A 26,443-nucleotide genomic window follows, 5' to 3' on the forward strand; every position below is an offset into this window, starting at 1 on the left:
TTTTTTCATTCAGACTTTGAAATGCTTACACGTTGAGATTTTTATACGCCCTTTGAAGTAATTTACAACATCTACGCTAGGGTGGTATTACAAACTAGTCTTAACCCAGTCAAGGCAACTTTATGTTTCTTAAAGAGGCACTATTGTGACATATAGCAGAATGTAGAAAATAATACAGGATACCCACTTTAATCCGATTATCCTGGTTTAAGCTGTAGAAAAACCTTCTTTGGACCTCTCTAATTATCATCCAGTCTCACTTCTTCCCTTTGCTTCCAAATTGCTAAACACATCTATTAAGAACTGTCTGACTTCATGTCTTCCTGTCTATGAACTGCTTGTTAAACCCCCTCCAGCATGGCTTCCGATCTCACCATTCCACAGTCCTCACCAAATTTACAAACAACTTTTTCATTGTAAAATTTTCGGTACTAATACTCCTTGACCTTTCCTCTACCTTTGACACTGCCGATCACTTTCTGTTTCTCCAGACTCTCTCGTCACTAGGTGTCAAGGGCCTAGCATAGTCTTGGATTAGCTTCTCTCTGTCTGGACAGTTTTTCACTGTCTCCTGTCACACTAACCCCTCTTCTCGCATGCTATCTGTTGGAGTACCACAAGGCTCCGTTCTAGGACCTCTGCTCTTCTCCATTTATACTCATGGCATGGGGCAATTAATATGTTCTTTTGGTTTCCAGTATCACCTCTATGCTCCATCTATCTCTGTCTCTTAGCTCCTGACCTTTCTGCACTATTATCTCAAGTCCCCGACTGTCTGTTTGCTATTTCTGCATTCAGGTCATCCCGTTTCCTCAAACGTAACATGAGCAAAACAGAGATTGGGATATTTCCTCTGTCCCATTCTGCTCCCCACCTATAGTTACCATTAATGTACAAAGTGCCTTAATAACCTCAATGCCGAAAGCTCACTGTCTGGAGCTAACTCTGGACTCGTTCTCATTTAAACCACCTATTTACACATTAACAACCTCCTGCTACTTCCATCTCAAAAATATGTCCAGAACGCATTTGTTCCTTACACAAGAGGCTACTAAAATGCTTGTACATGCTCTAATCATTTTCTGGCTTGATTACTGTAACAACTTGCTGTGTGGCCTACCAAAAAACAGACTGGCACCTCTCCAGTCCTTACTGAACTCTGCAGCTCATCTCATCCACCTCTTCTCGGATACTGCCCCTGTTTGGCAATCTATCCATTGGCTGCCAACTACCCAAATAATCCAATTCAAACTTCTAACACTATAATTTAAAGCATTACGTAGGCTATCCCTTCCATACAGTTACTTGTTAATTTCCAGATATTATCCCTCCCAGAGAATTCACTCCTCCAAAGAGACCTTCTTGTCTTCCAACTTGGTCACCTCCTCTCACTCTCGCATCCAGGACTTCTCACAAGTGTCTCCTTTCCTTTGGAACTCTCACCCAAAGCCAGTCCATCTTGCTGAAAGCCTGGAAATTTTCAAACGTACCCTCAAGACACACCTGTTCAAATAATTTAAAGCCAACCGCCTCATCTGCTAATCCCTTCATCTACTCCCCAGTGTCTCCACCCAACTACACTCTAGATTGTAAGCTCGCAAGGGCAAGTACCTCTCCCTTGTGTTTCCTGCTTTTGTGCATTTTTGTCAGATGATCATATTTTGAATTGCTCATGTATCTATGCTCCCCATTATTGTATGTTTTTGTACATTGTACAGCGCTATAGAAGATGTAGGTGCTCTATATTCTCCTCCCAAAGAGACAAGCTATTATTTCTACTCACTTCAGGACACAGATTAACAGACATTCCACAGAGATGCTCCTGCCAGAACTAAAGATGTCCCCACCTGTGATAAATTTCAGAATGTAAATCAGGGTGAGGGAAGATTTTACAATAGGCATAAGCAATTTTATTCATTGTTACTTTCAGTACAGTTTGTCTTTAAATGTGATATGCTCAGCAGTTAAAGCTAAGTTCACGCTTTGTGTGGCATTTCACATACTTTTAGTGTATTTTCAATACAGTTCCTCTTTAATTTTTGTTGCAATGATGAAAAGTCTTGGAACTGTGAACTAACAAAACCACAAGGTTCTAAAATGAATATTTTTTCCTTGTGTTTGATTTGTTCATTCTCTAATTGTGTTACATCGTAATTTACCTACAAAATTGCTCCATGTTTGGTATTTTTTTTTCAAAAATGAAAATTTCTCTTTATACTAATTCAAACTATTGTACATTTAGTCTACATTTGGAGAGTGTTAATCAGTGAGGTTTTAATCAAATTGTATTCTTCATCTGTGTTTTAAGTTGCGTAACAATATACTCAAGTTTTTCAAGAGCAAAATTCCCATGGATGCAAAAATTAAAGGGCCACTATCAAAAAAATCGTAAAATATAAAATACATGTAAACACATACAAATAAGAAGTATGTTTCCTCCAGAGTAACCTGAGTCATGAATGACTTTTTCCCTACTGTATGTTGCTGTCACTTACAGTAGGTAGTTGAAATCTGACAGAACTGACAGGTTTTGGATTAGGCCATCTCCTCATGGGGGATTATTGAGGTTTTCTTTTTTTTCAAATGTGCTTAGTGAATGGCAGTTGCTCTGTCCAACTGCTAAAAAAGTGTGCAACAAGCAGGGAGGTTTGCTGGCATCTTTGTATAAGTCTTTTTCAGGGGGTGTCTTTATAAAGAATAAAAGCCATGCTAAGAATCCCCCATGAAGAGATGGACTGGCCCAAAAACTGTTGGTTCTGTCAGATTTCTACTTCCTACTGTAAGTGCCAGAAATATATGAAAAGTGTCATGTATGGCTCACTTTACTGTAGAAGAAATGTCTTCTTATTGTTATGTGTTCACATGTATTTTAAATTTTACAATTTTCCGCGATAGTGGTCCTTTAAAAATTCTTTTCACTTTAAGCTAATCTCTACACAAACCACTACGTGAGCAGATTAAGTATAGTGTGTTTCAAATCTCTTACTTCTAAAAGATTCATAATGATATGAAAAAAAATGATAATGAAGCATCATTTTATTTTGATATGTATTGGGAGTTATTGTCAGAGCACTATTCCCCAATCTGAAAATACACTGGCTTAGATAGGAACTTTACCAAAAGATAGTAGTGGGGAAAGAAAATAAATCAAGACATTGCAAAATGTGACATTAAAAAATAGAAGAAAGATCACAAAATGATGTATACTTTGTGTGTAATTTGCTTATGTTGTGAGCCTGTGTATATTTTACGGCCAGAACCCGAAGTTTGGCCACTTTGGGTTCTGGCCGTGAATGTGCGAAGTGGCCGCGGCGCTGTGGCCGATGTCCGAAATGAGCCGAACGCTGGTGGCTCTGATCATTTTCCCTGGCGCTGGCTCCGCCCCCTGCCTCCCTGCTATCGGCTTCTGACAGCCGGGGGACACATGCATCCCCCCCCAGAGTCGTTCGTGGCTGCAGGAAGGCAGAGGCAGGAAAGCAGGAATTTGTTCGTCCCTGCAGAGCGGGTGCTGACAGAAGCAATGTCTGCAGTGCTCCCCGCTCTGCTTTCCTGCAGCCACTAACGACTAGGGGGAGGGGGGGACTTGTGTGTCTCCGACTGACTGAAAGCCGATAGCAGGTAGGCGGGGTGCGGAGCCAGCACTGGGGAAAATGATCGGAGCCGACAGGATTCTGATCATTTCAGACATTGGCCGCAGCGCCATGGCCACTTCGCACATTGACCGGCTAGAACCCGAAGTGGCCAGTCACAACGCGAGGTGGCCAAACTTCGGTTTCTGGTCGTAACATACAGTATACAGTGGTGTGAAAAACTATTTGCCCCCTTCCTGATTTCTTATTCTTTTGCATGTTTGTCACACTTAAATGTTTCTGCTCATCAAAAACCGTTAACTATTAGTCAAAGATAACATAATTGAACACAAAATGCAGTTTTAAATGATGTTTTTTATTATTTAGTGAGAAAAAAAACTCCAAATCTACATGTCCCTGTGTGAAAAAGTGATTGCCCCCCCCCCCCCCTTGTTAGAAAGATAACTTAACTGTGGTTTATCACACCTGAGTTCAATTTCTGTAGTCACCCCCAGGCCTTATTACTGCCACACCTGTTTCAATCAAGAAATCACTTAAATAGGAGCTATCTGACACAGAGAAGTAGACCAAAAGCACCTCAAAAGCTAGACATCATGCCAAGATCCAAAGAAATTCAGGAACAAATGAGAACAAAAGTAATTGAGATCTATCAGTCTGGTAAAGGTTATAAAGCCATTTCTAAAGCTGTGGGACTCCAGCAAACCACAGTGAGAGCCATTATCCACAAATGGCAAAAACATGGAACAGTGATGAACCTTCCCAGGAGTGGCCGGCTGACCAAAATTACCCCGAGAGCGCACAGAAAACTCATCCGAGAGGCCACAAAAGACCCCAGGACAACATCTAAAGAACTGCAGGCCTCACTTGCCGCAATTAAGGCCAGTGTTCACGACTCCACCATAAGAAAGAGACTGGGCAGATATCTAAGGCGCAAACCACTTTTAAGCAAAAAGAACATTAAGGCTCTTCTCAATTTTGCTAAAAAACATCTCAATGATTGCCAAGACTTTTGGGAAAATACCTTGTGGACCGACGAGACAAAAGTTGAACTTTTTAAAAGGTGCGTGTCCCGTTACATCTGGCGTAGAAGTAACACAGCATTTCAGCAAAAGAACATCATACCAACAGTAAAATATGGTGGTGGTAGTGTGATGGTCTGGGGTTGTTTTGCTGCTTCAGGACCTGTTGCTGTGATAGATGGAACCATAAATTCTACTGTCTACCAAAAAATCCTGAAGGAGAATGTCCGGCCATCTGTTCGTCAACTCAAGCTGAAGCGATCTTGGTTGCTGCAGCAGGACAATGACCCAAAAACACACCAGCAAATCCACCTCTGAATGGCTGAAGAAAAACAAAATGAAGACTTTGGAGTGGCCTAGTCAAAGTCCTGACCTGAATCCTATTGAGATGTTGTGGCATGACCTTAAAAAGGTGGTTCATGCTAGAAAATCCTCAAATAAAGCTGAATTACAACAATTCTGCAAAGATGAGTGGGCCCAAAATCCTCCAGAGCGCTGTATAAGACTCGTTGCAAGTTATCGCAAACGCTTGATTGCAGTTATTGCTGCTAAGGGTGGCCCAACCAGTTATTAGGTTCAGGGACAATTTTGTTTTTCACACAGGTCCATGTAGGTTTTGAGGTTTTTTTCTCACTAAATAATAAAAACCATCATTTAAAACTGCATTTTGTGTTCAATTATGTTATCTTTAACTAATAGTTAACGGTTTTTGATGAGCAGAAACATTTAACTGTGACAAACATGCAAAAGAATAAGAAATCAGGAAGGGGGCAAATAGTTTTTCATACCACTGTATATGAACTGTTAGAGTTTTCACCTTACCTTTTGGGGAAAATAACTCCATAGATAATTTTCTGTGTTTTTAATGTGTGTGTGTGTTTATAATAAAACAAGAAAAAAGATGTCATACAACAAGTGAAAGTTTGTAAAAGCTAATTAACGTGTGATATTAGTAAGTCTTGTAAAATATTTACAGCATTTACTTCATATTTGAGCATGTATTTTCAGAAATTACCATAATCTACAAACGGACTGCGCCCACATTACTGTGAGTGCCACCAAAGCTGTAATTCACATTACGGCCTATGGTGGTGCATGGCTCACCCAAATTTCCCTGCGCCATTTTGCGCTGTCTCGGAGGCAAAATACTTTGTTTATTTTGAATCAAAGCATTCCTTTTTAAATAACTGAACTAACGCTTCAGATTTGTTTTAGCAACTGTTTCAAAATCAATAATTGAATGCACATTGCACCAGGCAAATTAAATAAAATGTAGGCTACAGCATTGATTTAGATTATAGTGTAGATTATGCAATAGATTTTAGTGAAAGACTAGATAGATTTCAGGGTCGGTTCTAGACTTTTTACTGTCTGAGGCAAACTTGTGAGGATGCGCCCCCACCCCCCGATTTGGAATGATCGCACAGCACTCGACAATTTACTCTGCTTCATTTAATGTTCTCACATGACATGCTGCAGCTCAACACAATAGCACAATGGCTAGCTGTGAGTCTGTGACAAATAACCTGCTAAGCCACTCCAATCCCTCTCAGGAAGGTATACACAGTACAAAAATGTTACCCTTGAAATCTCTGCGCCTGATGCAAATGTTTCACCTTGCTTCATGAGAGAACCAGGCCCAGTGGCCGAGCAAAACCTAGTGTCAGCCCCCACTGACAGACCAGACTACTAATGCTGGGCATACACGGTGCGTTTATGCGCCGGAATCGAGCCCCCCCCCCTCGTCCGCGCGGGCGCGTGGATCGATTCCCGCTTGTCCCCATGGGCACTTCCTTATCAGCCGCTCGTTTCTTCCATTGTCCGCCCGCGGGGATCAAACGCAAAATCGATCCGGAGCAGGGATTGGACAGGTTGGATATTATCAATCGAGCCATCAGCAGCTCAATTGATAAGAACAATCTAGCCGTGTATGCCCAGCATAACAGTGAGCAACAGATAGACCAGTGACAGACTTGACCTCAGACTGACATCCCATTTTCTTACTTGGTACTTTGGTACTATACTACATCTCCCAGCTATTAAACACATGCATCTTATTCCATGATCATGATATACACTGTGCCCCTCCTCTCCTAACCTCTGTCTTCCTTAGTGATAACACACAGGTCAGTGGGTCAGAGGAGGAGGTGACGCATTGTACAGCCGTCTTACGGAAAGAGATGAGGTTGCTGAATAGCCAAGAGATGAGGAATGGAAAAAGGTGAGATAACCAACCTGGCCACGTTGGGGGTGGTCCCCCTGTTCATACTGAAAAACGTCCATTCAGCTAGTACCACAAACAGTGCTGGTGGGACAGATAACTGGAGGGAGGGGGGTTTACTCACCTCCACAGGGGTTCTGAAGGGCAAAAAAGGGTTAGAAAAGAACTCCAAGATGAAACGGCAGTCGACAAGATAACATCAGGATGGAATGCGATCCGTAGTTGTATCATTAGTGAAGTTTGGAGAACGTCTCATCTCCTCTTAATGCATAAAGCGAAATTTGCATTCAACATTAAATATAAACAACCGCCAGAACATTACAGTCCGTATTGCCCAAAATGTAAACTTAAAGAGGCAGACTTACTTCACTGCATATGGTCTTGCACTGCTGTTGCACAGTTCTGGGAGAGGGTATTGCTCTATGCCAATCGTTTGTGTAAAAAAAAACTGGTAAAGGAACAATACCTATGTATATTCAACTATTTCCCCAAAGAAATAAATGACATTAACCAAAAACCAACACCCCTGCTGCACATATTGTTAATGGTAGCCCGAAAAACAATTTTTATGAAGTGGTTAGACAAAGACCCGCCTACAGTGGGCATGGTGCAGCAAGAACTACACTGACTCTTCATTTTAGAGAAATTAAATACCCTACAAGCTAAAGATAAAAGAACTAAGGCCTTCTTTAAAGTCTGGAGAAAGTACATAGTCACACAACTACCATTAGAGGAAAGAACTGCTTTAATGGGGAATTTTAAGTTGACCAAATGATATCTAACGAAACATATGCATGATAGACTGGGCCCGCTGGAGGTGGGATGACCCACTATCCATGCCCACAGATAGACAGTGTCCTACACCCCTTAATGAGTCTAGATAAGAAAGGTACAAGGAAATTAACAGCTGAGACATGCAAGGGGGGGGGGAGGGGAGAGAGAGTGAGTAGGGAAAGGCAGAGGGATTTATGGGTGAGGGAGAAAACTAAAATGGAGTTCTGCAACACCTGATTGAAAGATGTGTTGTTATTGGTAATTTGACTGCTATATTAAACATGGTGTGAGTACTGTGTTGTAAAATGTTACTATGCATGCTATAAGAGTCAAATGTAATGCCAGTGCTGTCCTGGAATTTGATCAATAAAAATATCTTAAAAAAAAAAAAAAGGAAGGAAAAGAACTGAGTAGTGAAGAGTTCACAAGAGAGAGTCACTCAGCAAACAGAAATGAACTTCCAAAATGGAAATGGAAGACATGAATGTTGGGGCCAGTTTGTTTTAACATAAAAAAGGCTATTGCATTTGTTATAGATTTGACCACTCTTAAAGCTGTACTGTCCCATTTCTGGGACTTTAAAGAAAACCTGAACTGAAAATTAAAAGACAAAATAAGCATACACAAGTCATACTTACCTTCCATGTAGTCTACTCCTCAATCTATTTCTCTTCTCCTGCGTCCTGTTTGGCCACTGTGATCAATGGATTTCTCCGTCCTCAATTTTGAAAATGGCCATTACCCCATAACAGCTTCCTGGTCAGCACACTGTTAAACTGTAACATCGCCCACTTGAGCCATAGGGAAACATGGACATTACTGGACACATCAGTTCTCCTCTCAGCTGTAACTGACAGCAACTGATATATAACTGACAGCAACTGATATATTTCAGTTCTGACAAAATGTTGTCAGAACTGGAAGGGATCATTGTCAGAAGAAAATGGTGAGCTTCTGAGAGGAACTGATGGCAAGGTAACTACCGTATGTAATGTTCATTTGAAGTTACCTCATGTGTTTATTTTAAATAATTTTACTCAGTACAGGTTCTCTTTAAGGTTATGATCACATTATTTTACAGTATTCACATATTGCCTTTTTCATGCACACTTACGATGCAAACTATTCACATTAATATGTGTTAAATGCTAAGAGTCCATGGCAGAAAATTTAGTGTGAACTAGCACATTGTTTAACACAAACTGTCAGATCTAATGTGTTTTGCCTGTTGGAAAAACATGCACAATGTTAATTGGCCTTGAACTAAATTCCAGACAAACAGCTACAGTATATACACAATTATAAAATTTAATGTATATACTCGAGTATAATCCTAATTTTTGGGCCAAAAAAAGTTGCCCAAAAGCAGTGGTCTTGGCTTATACTCTGGTCAGTATTCTTTGAGTAGCCACCACTATATGCACAGTGGTGTATCATCTGAGTGAGACCACATACTTGACTTTTCCATGGGAGGACCCAGATAACCTCATCTCGAGTTGTAGCCTTGGAAGGCATGCAGGGACCGTGTCTACTGAGTGGTGAGAATCCTTGCATTCCTATATCAAGTTTTAGATACATGACTATGTGGCTCTGAATTCCTTACTTTATCTTTATGCCAGCTTAAACTTTGCGACAGGAGTTCTTTGCATGTCTATCTTATGCTGCTTTTCTAATATATGGTTGTGACCAGCCATGGCTATGAGTGGTGTTGTGGTTGTGGTTTTTGACACCCCTGGCTTATACTCGGGTCAAACATCTTTTACATTTTTTTTTTAACGGTAAAAGTTGGGAGGTTGGCTTATACTTGGATCGGCTTATACTAGAGTATATACGGTATATAGGAACTGTTTACTAATTAAAATATTTACAATTCTGCTCAGCAATGTTTGTGCTTCGTACTGCCAGCCTTCATAGCAAGGTATGCAGCCCAACTGTTCTCAGTACTAACTTAACAGTGAAACCTAGACACTCCAAACTGAAGACTGAACAATGAAAGAGTATAAAAACACCACTAAGGTCATCCATCCCCCTTTGTAAGAATCCAGGCCGGCCCAGTTCTAGACTATTTTTGCTGCCTAAGGCAAACTTGTGAGGCTGCGTCCTCTCTCTCTGTCTCTTCCCCCCCCCCCCCCCCCCTTCCCGAATTTTGAATGATCACACAATTTGCACAGCATGTTATACAGTAGCTGTGGTGTGAGTTTTGTTATTTAATGCTATTATGCCATGTACTATTTCTTCTTCATTTAATGTTTTCAGTCAGCAAGGGAGCATATGCAATAACCTGAGACATGACATGTTGCAGCTCAACACAATAACACACTGGCTGGCTGGCTGCAAGTCTGTGACAAACAAACCGCTCACCCTCAGCCGTCCTCCATTCCTCCTCATCCCTTCTGCTGTGCAAGTTAAATGAAACACTGCTGCTCTCCTGCCTCCTCCCTCCTCACTCACTGTCAGACTCCTCACACAGCACAACAAGCTGCTTTTCCCCAATGAAGACCTCTTCACCTCGCTCTCCTCTCGTTTCTCCTCCTACTCTGACTGCATGCTGTAAGTGTAAACACACAGTACAAACATGCTGCCCCTGTAATCTCTGCGTCTGAGAGAACCGGCCCTGGTAAGAATGCACACAGTCCTGGAAACATGATAACTTGACATCCAAGTATAGAATGAACACCTTTGAAATTTTTACACCCAAATCCTGCTTTAGATACCCAAATTGTGAATAGTTTCACGATGATTTATAGATAGAGATAAAAGCCAAGGTTAAGAATGGTAGCTGTACCATTTTCTTGTTATTTTGGCTACGATCATTTCTCATGATTACTGAATGTCAAAATACCATATTCCAGTAGTAGTATTTTCCTTCCTCAAAACACATTTTCCATCAGATGAAACTATAAAGAATTATTTTCAAATCTGCAACATATGATATCTTTTAACAGTTTTAGTTTGATACACATATATATATTTTCTATTTCTTACCTGGAGACCCAGCAGCAGACATGAATTGCAGGACATTCTTTCCAAATGCTGCTTTGGAAAGAATATCTGTACAGTTTTTGGAGCCGGTATGAGGGAAAAAAAATAAAGAAAACACATTCTTGGATATAAGTACGTTTTCTTTCAGGTATAAAGAAAGGACTCATCAACTTAAGGAACGTTTACTAAAAATCTGCAGCAGTTGCATTTTCTGCATGGCATATTGTAGTTTTATGTTGTTAGGAAAATTAAGAACACTTAATTCTAGAAAATATGTGCTCCACAGGAAAACCTTTACAGGAAACCAAAAGACATTCTTCAAATGTCTAGGCTATCCCATTAAAAAATGGAAAACAGGCTTGTACATCTGATCTTCTTTGAAACTCCTGGAAATAAATTGCCCAAACGAGTCTTACTGCGGTTGGTCAGAAAGTAAGAAATGCAGTCTACTGTCTGAGTTCGGGTGACGGACTGGTTTGTGCTGTGAACTTAATATATTTCACTGAACAGGAGCATCAGATCCCAAGTGCAAAATGCATCCATAACCTCAGCTACTGACAATTTACGCATATGATTAGAAAGCAGAAAACCTGGGCACACAGGGCCATGTACCATCTGTGTTACAGTTTATCCTGACATGATGTGAGCAGCATGTAAGCTGAAGGGAGTATGTGACAGCATAGCTATCAAGAACCTATAACCTATTGCTGGTCCTTGTAGCATATTCTGGGCTCTTTGGTGAGATGGTGCCAGTTATCAGATTTTACAGTGGACCTGAACGCTTGCACAGGACAGAAGGAAAACCTATATAAACGCACCCTGTATGTATTTAGAGACTTCAGCCTGTCTAATTCCACCTTATCTGTGACCAAGCACAAGTAGTAATTTGATCCTCCAGCTGTGTCAGCTGCATTCCACAGCATAGCTAATATGTCTGCTTTCATGAAAGCAGGAAGCAGACACTCTGCAGAGTTATTGCAGGATTTGTATTGGCTCTAACAAAGAAATGTTTTTCTTTAAAGCTTATTATGCTGTTGCGTATCCTTTAGAACAGAGAGGAAGTCTTGAGTTCAGGTACGCTTTAAAGATATATATATATATATACACTCTTATCTATACAGTTGCTATAGTACGAATGTAAGTGGATATCTCAGTTCACATGAGGTTAAGGTACTGTCCAGTAAATGATGATGTTTGGATAATTCAGTCAGACACACGATACTGTTTTTATTTATTTACCCAGGCAGTCCTGTAATTTAAATCTTTAACCTTGTGACTATCAGGACAACCTACGTTTGCATAATCAGTTTTATGGCTCCAAATTAATGTGTGTATGGTTATTCAGTATTGAGTCAGAACCTTTACTTTTGTACATGGACACATGGGACCTAATGCATCTGCAGAGATCTCCAGGAATATCCAATGGGATTATCATAAGTGAGACAGCAAACCTGGATCGGATTAATTGGTTAGGATTTACCACCCTTGCATGAGTCATATTAGGTCATAGTGAACGTTGCTAAGATGTAGCACACAGGGTGACAGAAAAGGGCAGTACACCGTGGGACAAATAAGGGGAGCACACAGGGAGACAGATGAGGCCAGCACACAGGGGGACAGAAAAGGGCAGTACACAGTGGGAGAGATAAGGGCAGAACACAAGGAGACAGATGAGGTCAGCAAATGGAGGGGGGGGGGGCAGATAAGGGCAGCACACCGGGGGACATATGTGGCTAGCACACAGTGGGACAGATAAGGGCAGCACACAGTGGAACAGATAAGGGCAGAACACAAGGAGACAGATGAGGGCAGCACATGGGGGGGGGGGGGGGGCAGATAAGGGCAGCGCACGGGGACAGATGTGGCCAGCATCCAGTGGAACAGATAAGGGCAGAACACGGAGACAGATGAGGGCAGCACATGGAGGGGGGGGCAGAAAAAGACAGCACACAGTGGGACAGATAAGGGCAGAACACAGGGAAACAGATGAGGCCAGCACATGGGGGGGGGGGCAGATAAGGGCAGCACATGGGGGGCAGATAAGGGCAGCACTCAGAGGGGCAGTTGAAAGCAGCACACAGCCGGACAGATGAGGGCAGCACAAAGAGAATCAGAAACGGGGTCAGACAAAAAACTGTAGTATAGCTGAACAGAGTGTCTGCCTATCTCTGTGCACAGCAGTCGCACACAAATCTGCAGAATTTGCCTATTTAGAGCAGCAGCAGTACTCATTCTCTGGTGCATTTTCAGCAATTTAATCTCCTGCGCTGTACCCCAGCTCTGTGCTCTGCCCGCCTCCGTAATATGATGCTGAAGGAATGAGAGGACACAGCAGTTCCTGTGTTCTTTTCATGGTATGGAGAGGAAGAAGAGAGATGCAGTACACAGTAGCACTTCGCCTCTAAAGGTGGCCATACACTGGCCCGATTCCCGGCCGTTTCGACAGCAGATTCGATCCTGGGATCGAATCTGCTGCCAATCGTTCGCGGTAAACGCCGCCGACGATCCGATTTCCTCCCGAAATCGGATCGGTCCGTCGATCGCGCCGTGCGGGAAATTACCCTCGATCGCCCGCGGTTAAGTGCGCGTCGCTAGCGGCGGCCGATCCGATGAAAAATACATTACCTGATGCGGGCTCCCGGGCGTCTTCTCTGCATCTTCTCAGCGCTGCACCCGCTCCATCCCGGCGCTTCCTGGGTCACTGCAGTGACCCAGGAAGTTCAAATAGAGGGCGCTCTATTTGAACTTCCTGGTCACGGAGTGACACAGGAAGCGCCGGGATGGAGCGGGTGCAGCGCTGAGAAGATGCAGAGAAGACGCCCGGGAGCCCGCATCAGGTAATGTATACGGGGGGGGGGGGACAGGCGGCAGGAGCAGCTGAACAGATTGTGATCGGTTTCAGGCTGAAATCGGTTCACAATCTGTTTGCAGTAAAGGCAGCCATACGATCCCTCTCTGATCAGATTCGATCAGATAGGGATCTGTCAGCTGGTCGATCTGATGGCACATCGACCAGTGTATGGCTGCCTTTAGTGGTCTAAAAAAGAATCACCCGGGGCATGTGCTATGCCTGCACCCTGGGAGATACACCTCTGGATTCTAGATCCATCATGCACATGTATACATTGGACCCCACAGATGATTTAGTTAATTAGACCTATGTTCTGCCTCAGGTTAGAAATTTTAATCCCTGTAAATAACTTAATTTTAACTTAATTCACCTAATTTGAATCTGAACATTTGTTGGTACTAGTTCCTTCACCTCATTTGAACTGAGGATATCACTTTGGTGCACAAATGTTTTTATTATGCAAAGGGAAAGTCCATTTGGAAGTAGATCATTTTCTTTTAAATATATCTTCTAGATTTACAGCATGCTTGAACAGGATCCTTCCCATTTGTCATCTTTTTGTAATCATTTTGTCTTGATATTTTAACCATTTCAGGACAGTCATGGGTGAAATCTATGTCCTGTTGTTTGCTGCCAGTCTCTGACAGGAGGAATTTCACCTGTTCTCATTACTCTGCTGCAGTTACCCGCTGCTTGCATTCAGACAGCTGAGGTTCGTGCGCCATTCAGGAGCCAAATTCATGTATTCCTGAAACTGTGATCTAATAGAAAAAAATTGGCCCCTTTTACTCTTGGATAATCTTCTGCCATAACAAGAGATTTCTACCTGTGACTCTAATTATTAGTTGGACAGAAGGTGATGTGAATTTTAAAGCTGTCACCTTAAGGAATTGAAGATAAACCTTGCAATAGTATACCTTTTTTTGGGACAACTGTCATGATAGTTTCTGCTTTATTTAAAGAGATTTATTTTAACTTCCTGTTGTGTCTTATGGACAGGAAGTAAAAATAGAAGTGTAGCGGGGACAGAGCAGAGCATTCAGTCCTTTTACACTCCATACAAAACTAATCCTTTGGTCTGAAGTTTCTTTTTTATGGTTATAGAGTATTATATACTGTGACAACACTTATTAAATCAAGTACCGTAACATCCCAGTTAACCAGAACTCAGGCATCTGGCAGTCTGAACTAACTAGTATGCCTTGCAGTAGAATATAATAGAGTAATTCTTATACTATTTTTAGAGAAGTGAGCAGTTGAAGTGATTCACGAATCGTCCGTGTGCTGGTCTTCTTCACTACTGTAGCCTCCAGTGGCTTTGCGGCGTCCTCCGCACACAGCTCCCCGCATCACATCAAGTGAGGCATTGGAGTATGGAGGGTGCTGGAATGTCACTCACTGGGAGCTACAGGACAGAAGCAGACCGGCGCCTGGAGGATTCATAAGTTATTGCCACTGTGCACACCACTCTGCCTATCATCAGAGGGAGCTTAGTGTTATATTTAATTCTGGTTGCTTGATTTCTCAAGCAACCAGCCAGATCACATATCCAGCATCAGGCAATCCCAGCCTGTGCCAGATCAACGAGACTCAACTGTATAATGTTTACTGAAACAAAACATAGACTGAGTTCATAGAAGCATACTCACTCAGTCTAAGCAACTCTCTGGCATTTGGCGTATCTGACCCATTTATCTGTATTAATTATTCTGAAGTTCCATACTGTATTTATTGCATTGACACATCTACATTAGGTTGGGTGGTGGATTAGCAGTCAGTTCTGCTCTTATTTACTTTTATGATCCAAAACTTTAGTTTACCTAAAAGTTTCTGTCAATGATACCATCTTGACCACTTACCCCCTGTATGTAATATGAGGGACTCATATTACATGAGGGACATCTAGTTTACCTTTAGACCACATTGTGAGATTGTACAATCAAGACTGTACCATTGATGGACACCTTTGTAGTGCCCACTAATGATACAATCTTGGTTGTACAATTTTACCAAATCTATTTAGAAAAATGGTAAACAGAGTGAACATACTTTAATTAAATACGTTAAGGTGCCCCTTAATGTTACGATTTAGAGAACGATCTACCTTCCAATCGATCAGCTAGGATAGTGTTCATGTTGCCAATTGACAACAAACAATTTATTTACCAATCATTTAATTGATCTGGGTTTTTTTTAAAACCATTACATCTGAAATAATCGGATTGGCTAAATATTTAATCCTGTTTATGGACCCAATTGATTGTTTTCTTCTGATCACAATTATCAGATCAGAAGGTTGATTCGCTATAATTGTATCGTTAATGGCCTAATGGGCACCTTAAGGTAGTCCCTCATATTACATTAAAGTGGTAAGATTGTACAATCAAGATTGTATCATTAATGGGCACGCTAAAGGTGGCCATTAACGGTATAATTTTTTCATGCAATTTGAACAATTGTAACTAATCGGCAGGCAATTCAATTGTATTGATATCAATTGTTCCCATTAACGGAATGATTTAAGAAGGTTTTACTTTCCGATTCGATTATAAAATCCAACTTTTGGATTGATAATTTTTCCTTCTCCGATCGACCAAAGAATCACATCACATCGATTTGTGCCACAAACTGTGCAGTTTTCTATACAATTTGATCATAAAAATTGTGTTGAAAGTTCGAATTTGAAGGAAAAATACCGTTTATGGGCACCACTGATGAAAGGAACTGTTGAAGAGACATATCTGAACAGTATAGCGGTTTCTGTAAATAACAGGGTATGTGTTTTCTCAATTTCTCAAAATTAGCAGCTGGGGACAGATTTCACATGACTGTGAGCACCATAGTTCTGTTAAGAATTAGTTATCAAATATTAATAATAGCTAAGCTGTTTTTATTTCATCTATTTTATTATTCAGTTTGAAACTTTGTGGTTTAACTTATTAAAAAAAGTTTTATAATCTGTTTTTAGTTGTAAAGTAGTTAATTGATAACATGCAAAGTACTTCGTAAAAAAGGAAAATGTTTGCCTGGTCTGAAATTAGTTCCCAGAATCCAGATGTTTCACTTGTTTTGCAGCAGCAGGTTCACAATATACTGCCCTTGCCTGTTTCTGCTGCTTTATAGCCCTAACTAAAGTACGTTTAACATTGTTCAGGCCTAACGTCAATGAGAATTTCAGTAAGTAAGCAAGTATATTTCATGGATTATGTTACTTTCAGCTGAAAAAAAACGGACTTTCCAAATTGTTTTCTTTCAGTATGAATTCCCTGTATATCCAGGAAAGTTAATCGACCTATAAAACAAAGGACAATTTAGCCAGGTGTATGATATGATGCTTCTCTTGTGTGCTTTGGTATCAATGATTATTTGGTTTAGTACAGGCTTGTTTCTTTGTTAGGATTCGGTTGAAGCTCTTTCAGGCTTCTGTGCATATTGCCACCTCACACATACTTCAGCTGCGCTGTCTGACTTCAAGTAAAGGAAAAATGTAACTAATGCAGAGTGAAATATTAGTAGCATTCTTCTGATTTAGTTTTCATATAAAGCAGGCATAGTCCTACCTTTAGGAGAATGAAGAGTTTTTCTAATTGTCCAGTTCCTGTTTATACTGGTGCGCACAGGTCATCTCATCATCAAGTCCACAGACATTGGGTCTGCCTATTCCCCAGCTGTGAGCATCAAGAGAGCTTGCACACTGTGATTTGCAAGCTCAGCTAAGAAATGCAGTTTTCTCTTAAACAATGTTTATATGATAGATTTGGGATTTTTTTTTTGTACTTTTTTACCAAGCTCACTTGAATTATATTCTGGCTACCGAATGATGGTGTCTTCTGATTCACTTCCAGGAGAAAATCATTTCTTTGTTTCCCAGCAATGAGACACACTTTTTTTTTTGTGAGAAGTGGAGGGGGAATCGGATTTTCATTCATCTGATCCCATGTGTTAAATGAAGGAAGCCTATGACATTTATCTTGGCAGGGACTTTATTCTGGGTTTGGATTATTGCGGCTTGGAAAACGCATTCTTAAATGTTTCTAATTAATAAATCAAAATAATTTATATATCTTTCAGAAATGTGACAGTGATGGTATTTTATCTTCCTCTGTTTATTGGTTATTCCCTTTGTTTCTCTTCTCCTCCTGCCTCATTTTTCATTTTAATTTGTATATCTTCATTTTTATGTCGATTTGCCTCCAATACAAATAAGAACTTACTGCTAAAAAATAAAATAAAAATTGGCATATTTTTGATTATTCTTACATTATCATCATTACTATTTTAAGACTGACAGTGGGTTATTGGCTGTTAATGCACTGCTTCTGAAAATATTTCCATTAGGAAGGGAGTGATTTAACCATTCATTTAACCGATAGTTCTCCAGCAGTGTCATGGAAATTGCTTTCAGTCCATGAATGTCTTCTATCCCATCCATAAATACTGGACTGTACAAGGTTAGGAATGATTGCAAAGCCTGCTAGCATCATCCAGTGATGGTAGCATGTAGCAAGACTTGTCATGACCCTTCATGCTCCTGTCAGTAGTCAAATCTTAGCATCTGATTTATGAAAGCCACAATGAGCGACAATTTACTATGACAACTGAGACATCTAATATGCATGGTTTAAAAGAAAATGCTTGTGAATGTGATATCACATTGCATTTCTGTGTTTGCTGCTGATTGCTAAAGAATGATGAACAGTGTGGTCCATCTACCAGAGCTGTGAACCGGCCTGGTGTTGATGGACAACAGGGAAAGCGCTAGTGCTCTCCAAGCCTACTAGCCCAAAACTTTTTCAATATTGGGAGTGCTTTTTGTGGCGGGGAGAGGCAACTCTCCACACACACACACACCACACACACACACACCACACACACCACACACACACACACACACACACACACACACACACACACACACACACACACGAACACACACACACACGAACACACACACACACGAACACACACACACACACACACGAACACACACACACACACACGAACACACACACACACACGAACACACACACACACACACACACGAACACACACACACACACACACACACACGAACACACACACACGAACACACACACACACACACACACGAACACACACACACACACACACGAAGACACACACACACACACACGAACACACACACACACACACACACACGAACACAGGAACACACACACACACATGTAGATGTGGTAATGCCAGGGAACTTATGAACTAGATGGTTTATAAGAAGTATATTTATATCACTGCTAAGACAATGTCATTTATGGCATAGATACTTGTCTTTTTTTCATATTCTTCATATCTGTGTTCTTTGTGCTTGATTGCAAATGCATTGCCCTATTGGTCTACCATTTTCACAGTGCTAGCATCAAATTGATGAGAACCCTGGAAGTGGATCCCTTTTGGCTGGTGGTCATGGTCTTTCCACAGTATGGGTGTGGGAATCGGTTAGCCTGGTTGGATAAGTTAAAAATGTCGCACAGCACTGATGTGTAAAAATGGCGCCCCGTTAAATTGCATTGTCGGACAATCTTTATCGTTTTTTAAGGTTAAAGAATGGGGCAGAACTTGTGAACGTAATTTATCGTTTTAGTAAACCTGCTCTTTTTGTCCTGCCTGAATGGTATTTATCATTTTAAGCCTTGCTTTGCTGGCGTTTGGAAAATGTCTGCCCGCCAACTTGAGAAAATCGATTTTAACCACTTAACATCTCAGTCGTTTTCAGCTTATGCATCCGAGCAATGTTCACCTCCCATTCATTAGCCTATAACTTTATCACTACTAATCACAATGAACTGATCTATATCTTGTTTTTTCCGCCACCAATTAGGCTTTCTTTGGGGGGTACATTTTGCTAAGAGCCAATTTACTGTAAATGCATTTTAACAGGAAGAATAAGAAAAAAAATGAAAAAATTCATTATTTGTCAGTTTTCGGCCATTATAGTTTTAAAATAATACATGCCTCCATAATTAAAACCCACGTATTGTTATTGCCCATTTGTCACGGTTATTTCACCATTTAAATTATGTCCCTATCACAATGTATCGCGACAATATTTTATTTGGAAATAAAAGAGCATTTTTTCCGTTTTGCATACATCACTATTTACAAGCTTATAAAAAAAAAATAGAGAGAAATATTTCATCTTTACATAGATATTTAAAAAGTTTAGACCCTTAGGTAAATATTTATGTTTTTTTTTTTTTTTTATAGTAATGTTTTTTATGTTTTTTTTTATTAAACATTTTATGTGGGCATTTTTGGGAGGGTGGGATATAAAAGTGTTTTATTTGGGGAAATATTGGTGTAGTGTAATGTTTTTGGGTATTTGCTTGTAGTTTTACTTTTTGGCCACAAGATGGCAATCTCGATTTTTTTTACATGACGTCACTCTAAGCGTACAATGTACGCTTAGAGGGACACAGCTTCAGAAAGACCGAAGCTTCCGAGAGAAGCTGTCGCTTTTTCAGCGGGGGAGAGGAATCAATGATCGGGCTCCCCAGCCCGATACATTGATTCCGTGGCTACCGACTCCGCGGCCGGGAGTGCGCGTGCACGCGCGCGATCGGCCGCGGGAGCGCGCGGGAGCGCGCCTGTCCTCCTTGACGTTTTTATACGTCAAGGAGGACAAAGTGGTTAAAGTTCTCTTTCTGACCGTGGGAAAATTAAACGCCAGCCGACTTTAGCCGTTAATAGCAAAGCCCCCTTTAATGCCAGAAACACCAAATTTGCAGGGAATGTTAAGAAGAACAGTGGGAGCAGGAGGAAAAAAACATTTTTCAAAAAGACCTTATACTTTTTGAGAAAATCGATTTTAAAATTTCAAAGAAAAAAGTATACATTTAAATCCCGTAATGACAGTTCTTAGGGAAACAATTCCCGCCGACTTTAGCAGTTAGTAGCAAAGGCCCCTTAAATCCTAGCAACACCTAATTTGCAGGCTATGTTAAAAAGATAGTGGGAAACAATATTTGAAAAAATAAAACATGTTAATTATGTCCAGAGTGTGGGAATTTTTTTTGAAAAAAATGGAGTGGGGTCCCCCCTCTGGAGGCTCTGTAACCCCTTGTCTCCCATGCAGGCTGAGATAGCCAGAATGCGGAGCCCTGGCCAACTGGGGCTTCGCACCCTGAGCAATACCAGCCCACATGGTCCATGGTATGGGGGGGCTCCGGGGGAGAGGGGCGGCCAAGCCTTCCCCTCTTAACAGACCAATGGGGATCAGGAGGATCCCCATTGGTCGATAAGGAACCAGTGGTGAGCCTTGGAGCCAAAATTTAAAGATGCATTTGCTCTCAGCTATACTTAGTAATAATAGAGAGCGGCTACTAGTTCACCAGTGAACACTCTATGGAAGAGGGAAGGGGGACTGCTAGACACCAGGTACACTATATAGGGTGGGCTACTAGACCAGGTAAGCATTATTAGGAAAGGAAGGGGACTATGAGATACTACGTACACTGTGTAGGGTTGACAATACAATTAGACTCTATGTACACTGTATGAGGGGTGAAGGTGGACCACTAGATATCAGGGAACATTGTATGGGGGAGGAGGGAACACTAGACACCAGGGAACACTCTATGGAAGAGGGAGGGGCCCACTAGACACCTGGTACACTGTATAGGGGAGTCCTCTAGACACCAGGCATGCTGTATGGAGGAGGAAGTAGGGACCAACAGACAGCAGGCAATGCTGTATTGGGGAGGGAGGAGGGATCACTAGATACCAGGGAACGCTGTATGGGGGTGGGTAGAGGGACCACTAGACAACAGGTAATGCTAAATGAGGGAGGGGGCTACTAGACCACCAGAAAACCTATAGGAGGATGGGGTTGTTAAAAGTAGCAACCTGGGTTTCTACCATAGGTTTATAATCAAGTCAAACATTTTTTCTAGTGTCTGAAAGGAAAAATAGTTCTCTCAATTTATACTTGGGTCACTTTATATTAGAGTATATATGATAAAATAGTCTAAGGCCACTTTCCCACTTGTCATGTTTTAGTGTGTTACCACCAGTGTACCTTATCATGAGGGTAATGTAAGTCTATAGGGATTTACACACCATAGCGGTACGGAGCAACGGAAGTAGCTAAATTGACACAAGTGTGAAGCCACATGAACCGTGCCTAAAGCACTGATTATACAGCAGCGGAAGTCAATTACAATGCAGAGTATGTGGGAAAGTATGTTGCAGTGTGATGCAAAGGCAATGAAATTTCGTTGACGTGCTCCTTGTTTTCCCAGAAAGCACTATGTCTTAAAGTGGAACTGAACTCAGAACGTCTCTCTGCTCTAATATAAACAGCATAAGAACCTTCAGGTTGCATTCACAGTGGGACGTTGTGTTTTAATGCGACTTTAAAGATGCAACATGTCTGCAAGCAGTGAGTTACCACAACACAACATTTTCAACGCAACTTTAACATCGCACTGTGAACGGCCCATAGGATTAGCATTGCAGTGCGGTAAGCTGCGTTATAGACTTTATAACGCAGCTCCGCAACGTGGCACTGTGAATGCGACCTAAAATAGAAAACATTTCTTTGCTACAGCTGATACAAATTCTAAAAGAAATCTGCACTGTTTCTACTTCATGGAAGCAGACATATTGTTTACAGCCTGTACTTTCTAATGGGCTTATCTGCCATAGGCAGTCATGTGACACAGGGGGAAGACAAATTACAACTGGTGAATAGACACAAATGAGGGGGGATTAAACAGGCTAAAGTCTCTGAATACACACAGGGTACATTTCTCTATGTCTTACTTCTGTCCTGTGCTAGAGGTCAGGTCCACTTTAACATAGAGTTGTTATTTGTGCAAATGAACAGCTTGTGGAATTCAGTCTGGTTTTGAAAAGTACATGGAAGCTAAAAGAGTTTTATCTGGCTGAGAAAGGGCTTCTGGTACAGTTTTAATTCTAGAAAGCTCATAAGGGTCCTTACTTACTACTGTTTAATCTGAAACTCCACAAAGCAGATTAGTCACAGCTACAGTTCAGAAAGAAGTCCTAAACACGGCACTGAAAATAAAAAATATTAGACTCAGTTCTTTGTTCGTTTTACCTTTAGTAAAATGCATACAATTATCTCATGAGTTTATTTTCACTTCAGGTTTGCTTTAAGCAATTGATAATGAAAGAAGATACAGCAGAAAGGCATTTAGGGGTACAAGATAACAGATTAGTAAGGTCTGGAGCTGGATGAAAGAATTGTGGGTCCTCTATGTGATAGTTTGGATCTAAAAGAGTTCATTATTTTCCCACAGATAGAGGGTAGTGAAAGGAGCGGTATTTTGAAACAGAAACTGTGTGTGACCTTCCAGAGTGAGCCAGCTAATTTTGGTGTAATGCTGTGCCGATGATGCCGCCATAGGCCATAATGCAAATTATGGCTGTAGTAGAGTTTAGTGACTAATTTGGGCGCAGGCAATAGCCAGTGCTGAAATTAGCAAAAAATGAGGTAGTTTGGCCACCAGCAATAGCTGGTGCTCAAATTACGAGCCCCCCCGAGTTGCTACAACTCAAAAATTTAGGGCTCTTTCCATATGCACGCTTTTAGGAAAAGGAAACGCGATCGCTGGGACATCAGAGAGTGCATAGACACCACTCAATCCAAGCACATAGTTGCACACATTTTGGGGCAATTACGCCTGCGATCCCATTCATTATAATGAATGGAATCACAAGTGCTGCCCCCGGCGACGCAGAGCCACACTGACACGTCTCCTGCACTGCATAGTGGAGACGAGCCCTTACCGCAGGCAGGAATTTTGCTAAAGCAGAGTGTGCAGTCTTTCAGCTTCACCCTGCGCCCAAATCTGCCTGCACCATTTATGAAACAAAAGAGCTAGGCTGTCCATACATGAAGAAAAGGTCTGTAGTAATAGAGTGTGACACACCATGTGGAATAATAATGAGTATTCTATAATGGAGATAGCTGTTAGGAGGTCATTGACTACCTTGGTAAGGGATGATTCTTTGAAGTGGAATGTAACTAGCAAATAAACAAAGCATAGGCAGCATTTTATCTAAGCATGAAAATACAGGCAGAGGTAAAAAAAAACAAACATCAATATTATATAACAGAGTGACCCAGCAATAGTTTAATGCTCAGCACGCTGGTGTCAACTGAGAAGGAAGGAGCATGAAGATAGTTGATCAGCATTGCTAATCAAAATTGTGGCAGTGACAGGAATAAATGGCAGGGCATACACCCCCAAAAAACAGAAAAAACAATCACCAAATAGATTATTAGCGTTTATTGTTCCAAAGATATTAAAAATACATTTAAAATTCCATGGGATGGCCACCCCGTCACACCACACCGCTCAAACTACCAGACACACAACCAGACACACGCCGGCATCTAACTCTATACTAAGCACGAGTACAAAGTGTATTGAGCTGCGTATAATCAATACGCCATATCCAACTCCAGATTAACCCGGAAGGGTCAGATAGAGACTAAATGCAAGGATAGTCCAACAAGATCAGCACCGGTCTGGGCATAGATTTTACCAGAGTCATGTAACTGGGCAGCAAGCGATACAGCCTTCACAGCAAAGCGTAGCAAGGATCATACATCAGGGCAGTAAGCAGTTGACCATTCAAGGCAAAGCATTGCAGAAATCATGCATTATAGATGGCAAGCAGTTCATCCCCCAAAGCAAGGCATGGCAAGCAAGGACATCACAGATAGCAGTCACCGGGATAATATCTGGCCAGGATATACCTACGGCTCATCACATGTACTCCATGGCATGATGGGAGGCAGGTGACCTGCCGTATCACAAGTGTAAGGAAAAGTTCATCTCACCATGTTCCTGGATACCGGCTGCATAGGGTGCTTGAGCCAACAAACCAAGCAATGCTCCGGGGTGAAGAGGATGGATGTCCTGGAAAGTTAGCTGTTGCCTGCACGTGGTGGTGCAGGTTGCTGTGGTGTTCCAGGCTGCTGGAGGTGCTTGTCCCCGTCTCCTGTGGAGGCAGTGTGGCTGGAGGAGGCGATGGCAGGCCTCACTGGAGTGCCGGAGCGGGGGTCGGGACGGCGTAGCGTCCCATGCAAGGCGGGCAGCTTCCTAGTTGATCAGCATGTTTCAGTCTACAGTATGTATAGTTCTCTGCAAAAAGTACATGACAGATGGTACTCTTTATCACAGAGGAGTTTTTTTCCCCTTATGGACCAGAGCAATTTCCCCCTTTCAGCGCTGCTCCTATTCATTCACCAATAACTTTATCACTACTTATCACAACAAAATGATCTATACCTTGTTTATTTCTCCACTGTTTGAACAGTACACAGGAAATAGTTTGTGTGTAGTTTTACTTTTGTTTTATCAATGATCATGGCATCTCATCGATGCTGGTGGTCATTGATCGCAGGTACTTTGATCGGTGAATGAGAACTGTATTCTCATTCACTGATCAGTGTTCTAGTAAATCGCCATGGAGGGGGGTCGCGGGCATGCGCACCCGCGTGTGCCGTGCATTAGAATCCGCTAACAAATATCTATGTTCCTGGAACAGTCTTAGGGTTCATTTACACTTAATCAGCTGGTGTGCGATGTCCCGTTTACTCTTAATCAGTTGGTATGCGCGTTTTATACAGTAAATCAGTAATAAGAAACATTGATGGCTTTTATCCATGCAGAACATTACATTACTAGGGAAAAAAAGTCATTTTATCTGCATTCAGGTCTTTGAGTTTCAAAATGTCCTGTATTAAAACGTTTATAATGAGCAGGAACAAAGTAAGCTGCACCGATCTACTTCTACACTGAAAACTTTGCTGAATTTGCTCCGCATTACTGACCAAGTTTCTTTCAAAAGACTGAGAAGTAAGAAGGCCAACAGTGTTACCTTAGACCTGTGGTTTTTAAAACTATGTTTTTTGGCCCAGAGTACTTGTAGACATTTATAATTCCTTCCAACATATCTTTTTCATCCGCCTGTGTACTGTCTGTTACTACTAATGACTTTATTTATTTATTTTTATAGAAGTCCACCATACTTGAAATAGTGTTTATAAAAACTACCTTGCTAAAGTGCTACGAGACATATGTGTTTATTAATTTCAGAACTCTTGTGGTTTATTATTATTTTGCTGGCTTATTGGGTATGACAGTAATTTATGTAATATGCTGATGTTCCCACTTGGCCTCCCTTTCCCACCAGCTCCAACCTCTTTCCTTCACCTGGGCCTAATAATCTACAAGGCACAACAGCAAGTAGGTAATCTGCTTGCGTGTAGTGATGGGCTCACGGGTAGAAAACTAGCCAAATCCATGATTCTAATGGGACACGCTCCATGACTCAATACCGCGCACTTCCTCCTTCGGTCGGAAGGAGGAAGTGCATGGTATTGAGTTGTGGAATGCGTCCCATTGGACGCGTGTGATACGCATAGAAGCGCTGGTCATCTGGGTAATTAACCCACTGTCCCCCCTGCACACACCTGAGGCAATTAAGCCTCATTAGAATCACAGATTCAGCTAGTTTTCTATCCCTGAGCCCATCACTATTTGTGTGCCTGTGATTAGCACTAGTGTTCAAGTTCATGTACCGGTGGATCGGCATCCAAATAATGGCATTATCCAGATAGAAAGTCTGAACTACCAAATTGGAATATTTCTCTACCCCTAGTTAAATTTGTAGACACTAATAATAATAACGTAAACATATTAAGTGCTTGCATTAGTGTTCACATATTTTTTATTAGCGGTACCTAAAAATAAAGATACTCCAGTTAAAGGACCACTATCTTGAAAAAAAATTAAAATTTCTATGTTGCTGTCATGTACAGTATGTCGTAAAAGGCTGACAGATCTGACCGATTTTGGATTAGTCCATCTCCTCATGGGTACTTCTCAGTTATTTTATTATTCTTTATAAAACCACAACCGGAAAAATATCTATGCAAATAACCCAAAACTGGCTTCCCTACTTGTTGTGCATTATTCTGACTGTTAGACTGAGC

At 41.4% G+C, this 26,443-nt stretch overlaps 2 protein-coding genes across 4 annotated transcripts in view; one reads left to right on the forward strand and one right to left on the reverse strand.

Moving 5' to 3' along the window:
- The window catches only part of COL10A1 (collagen type X alpha 1 chain), a 102,888-nt gene extending 85,759 nt beyond the window's left edge, over window positions 1-17,129 (reverse strand). The window contains exon 1 of the mRNA XM_068231329.1: window positions 16,998-17,129. The gene's annotated coding sequence lies outside the window, so the exon portion shown is untranslated. The remainder of the gene's footprint in view (window positions 1-16,997) is intronic.
- The window catches only part of NT5DC1 (5'-nucleotidase domain containing 1), a 375,186-nt gene that overhangs the window by 153,401 nt on the left and 195,342 nt on the right, over window positions 1-26,443 (forward strand). The window lies entirely within an intron of this gene.

Source organism: Hyperolius riggenbachi, chromosome 4 (genome assembly GCF_040937935.1).
Source record: "Hyperolius riggenbachi isolate aHypRig1 chromosome 4, aHypRig1.pri, whole genome shotgun sequence".
Lineage (NCBI taxonomy): Eukaryota > Metazoa > Chordata > Amphibia > Anura > Hyperoliidae > Hyperolius > Hyperolius riggenbachi.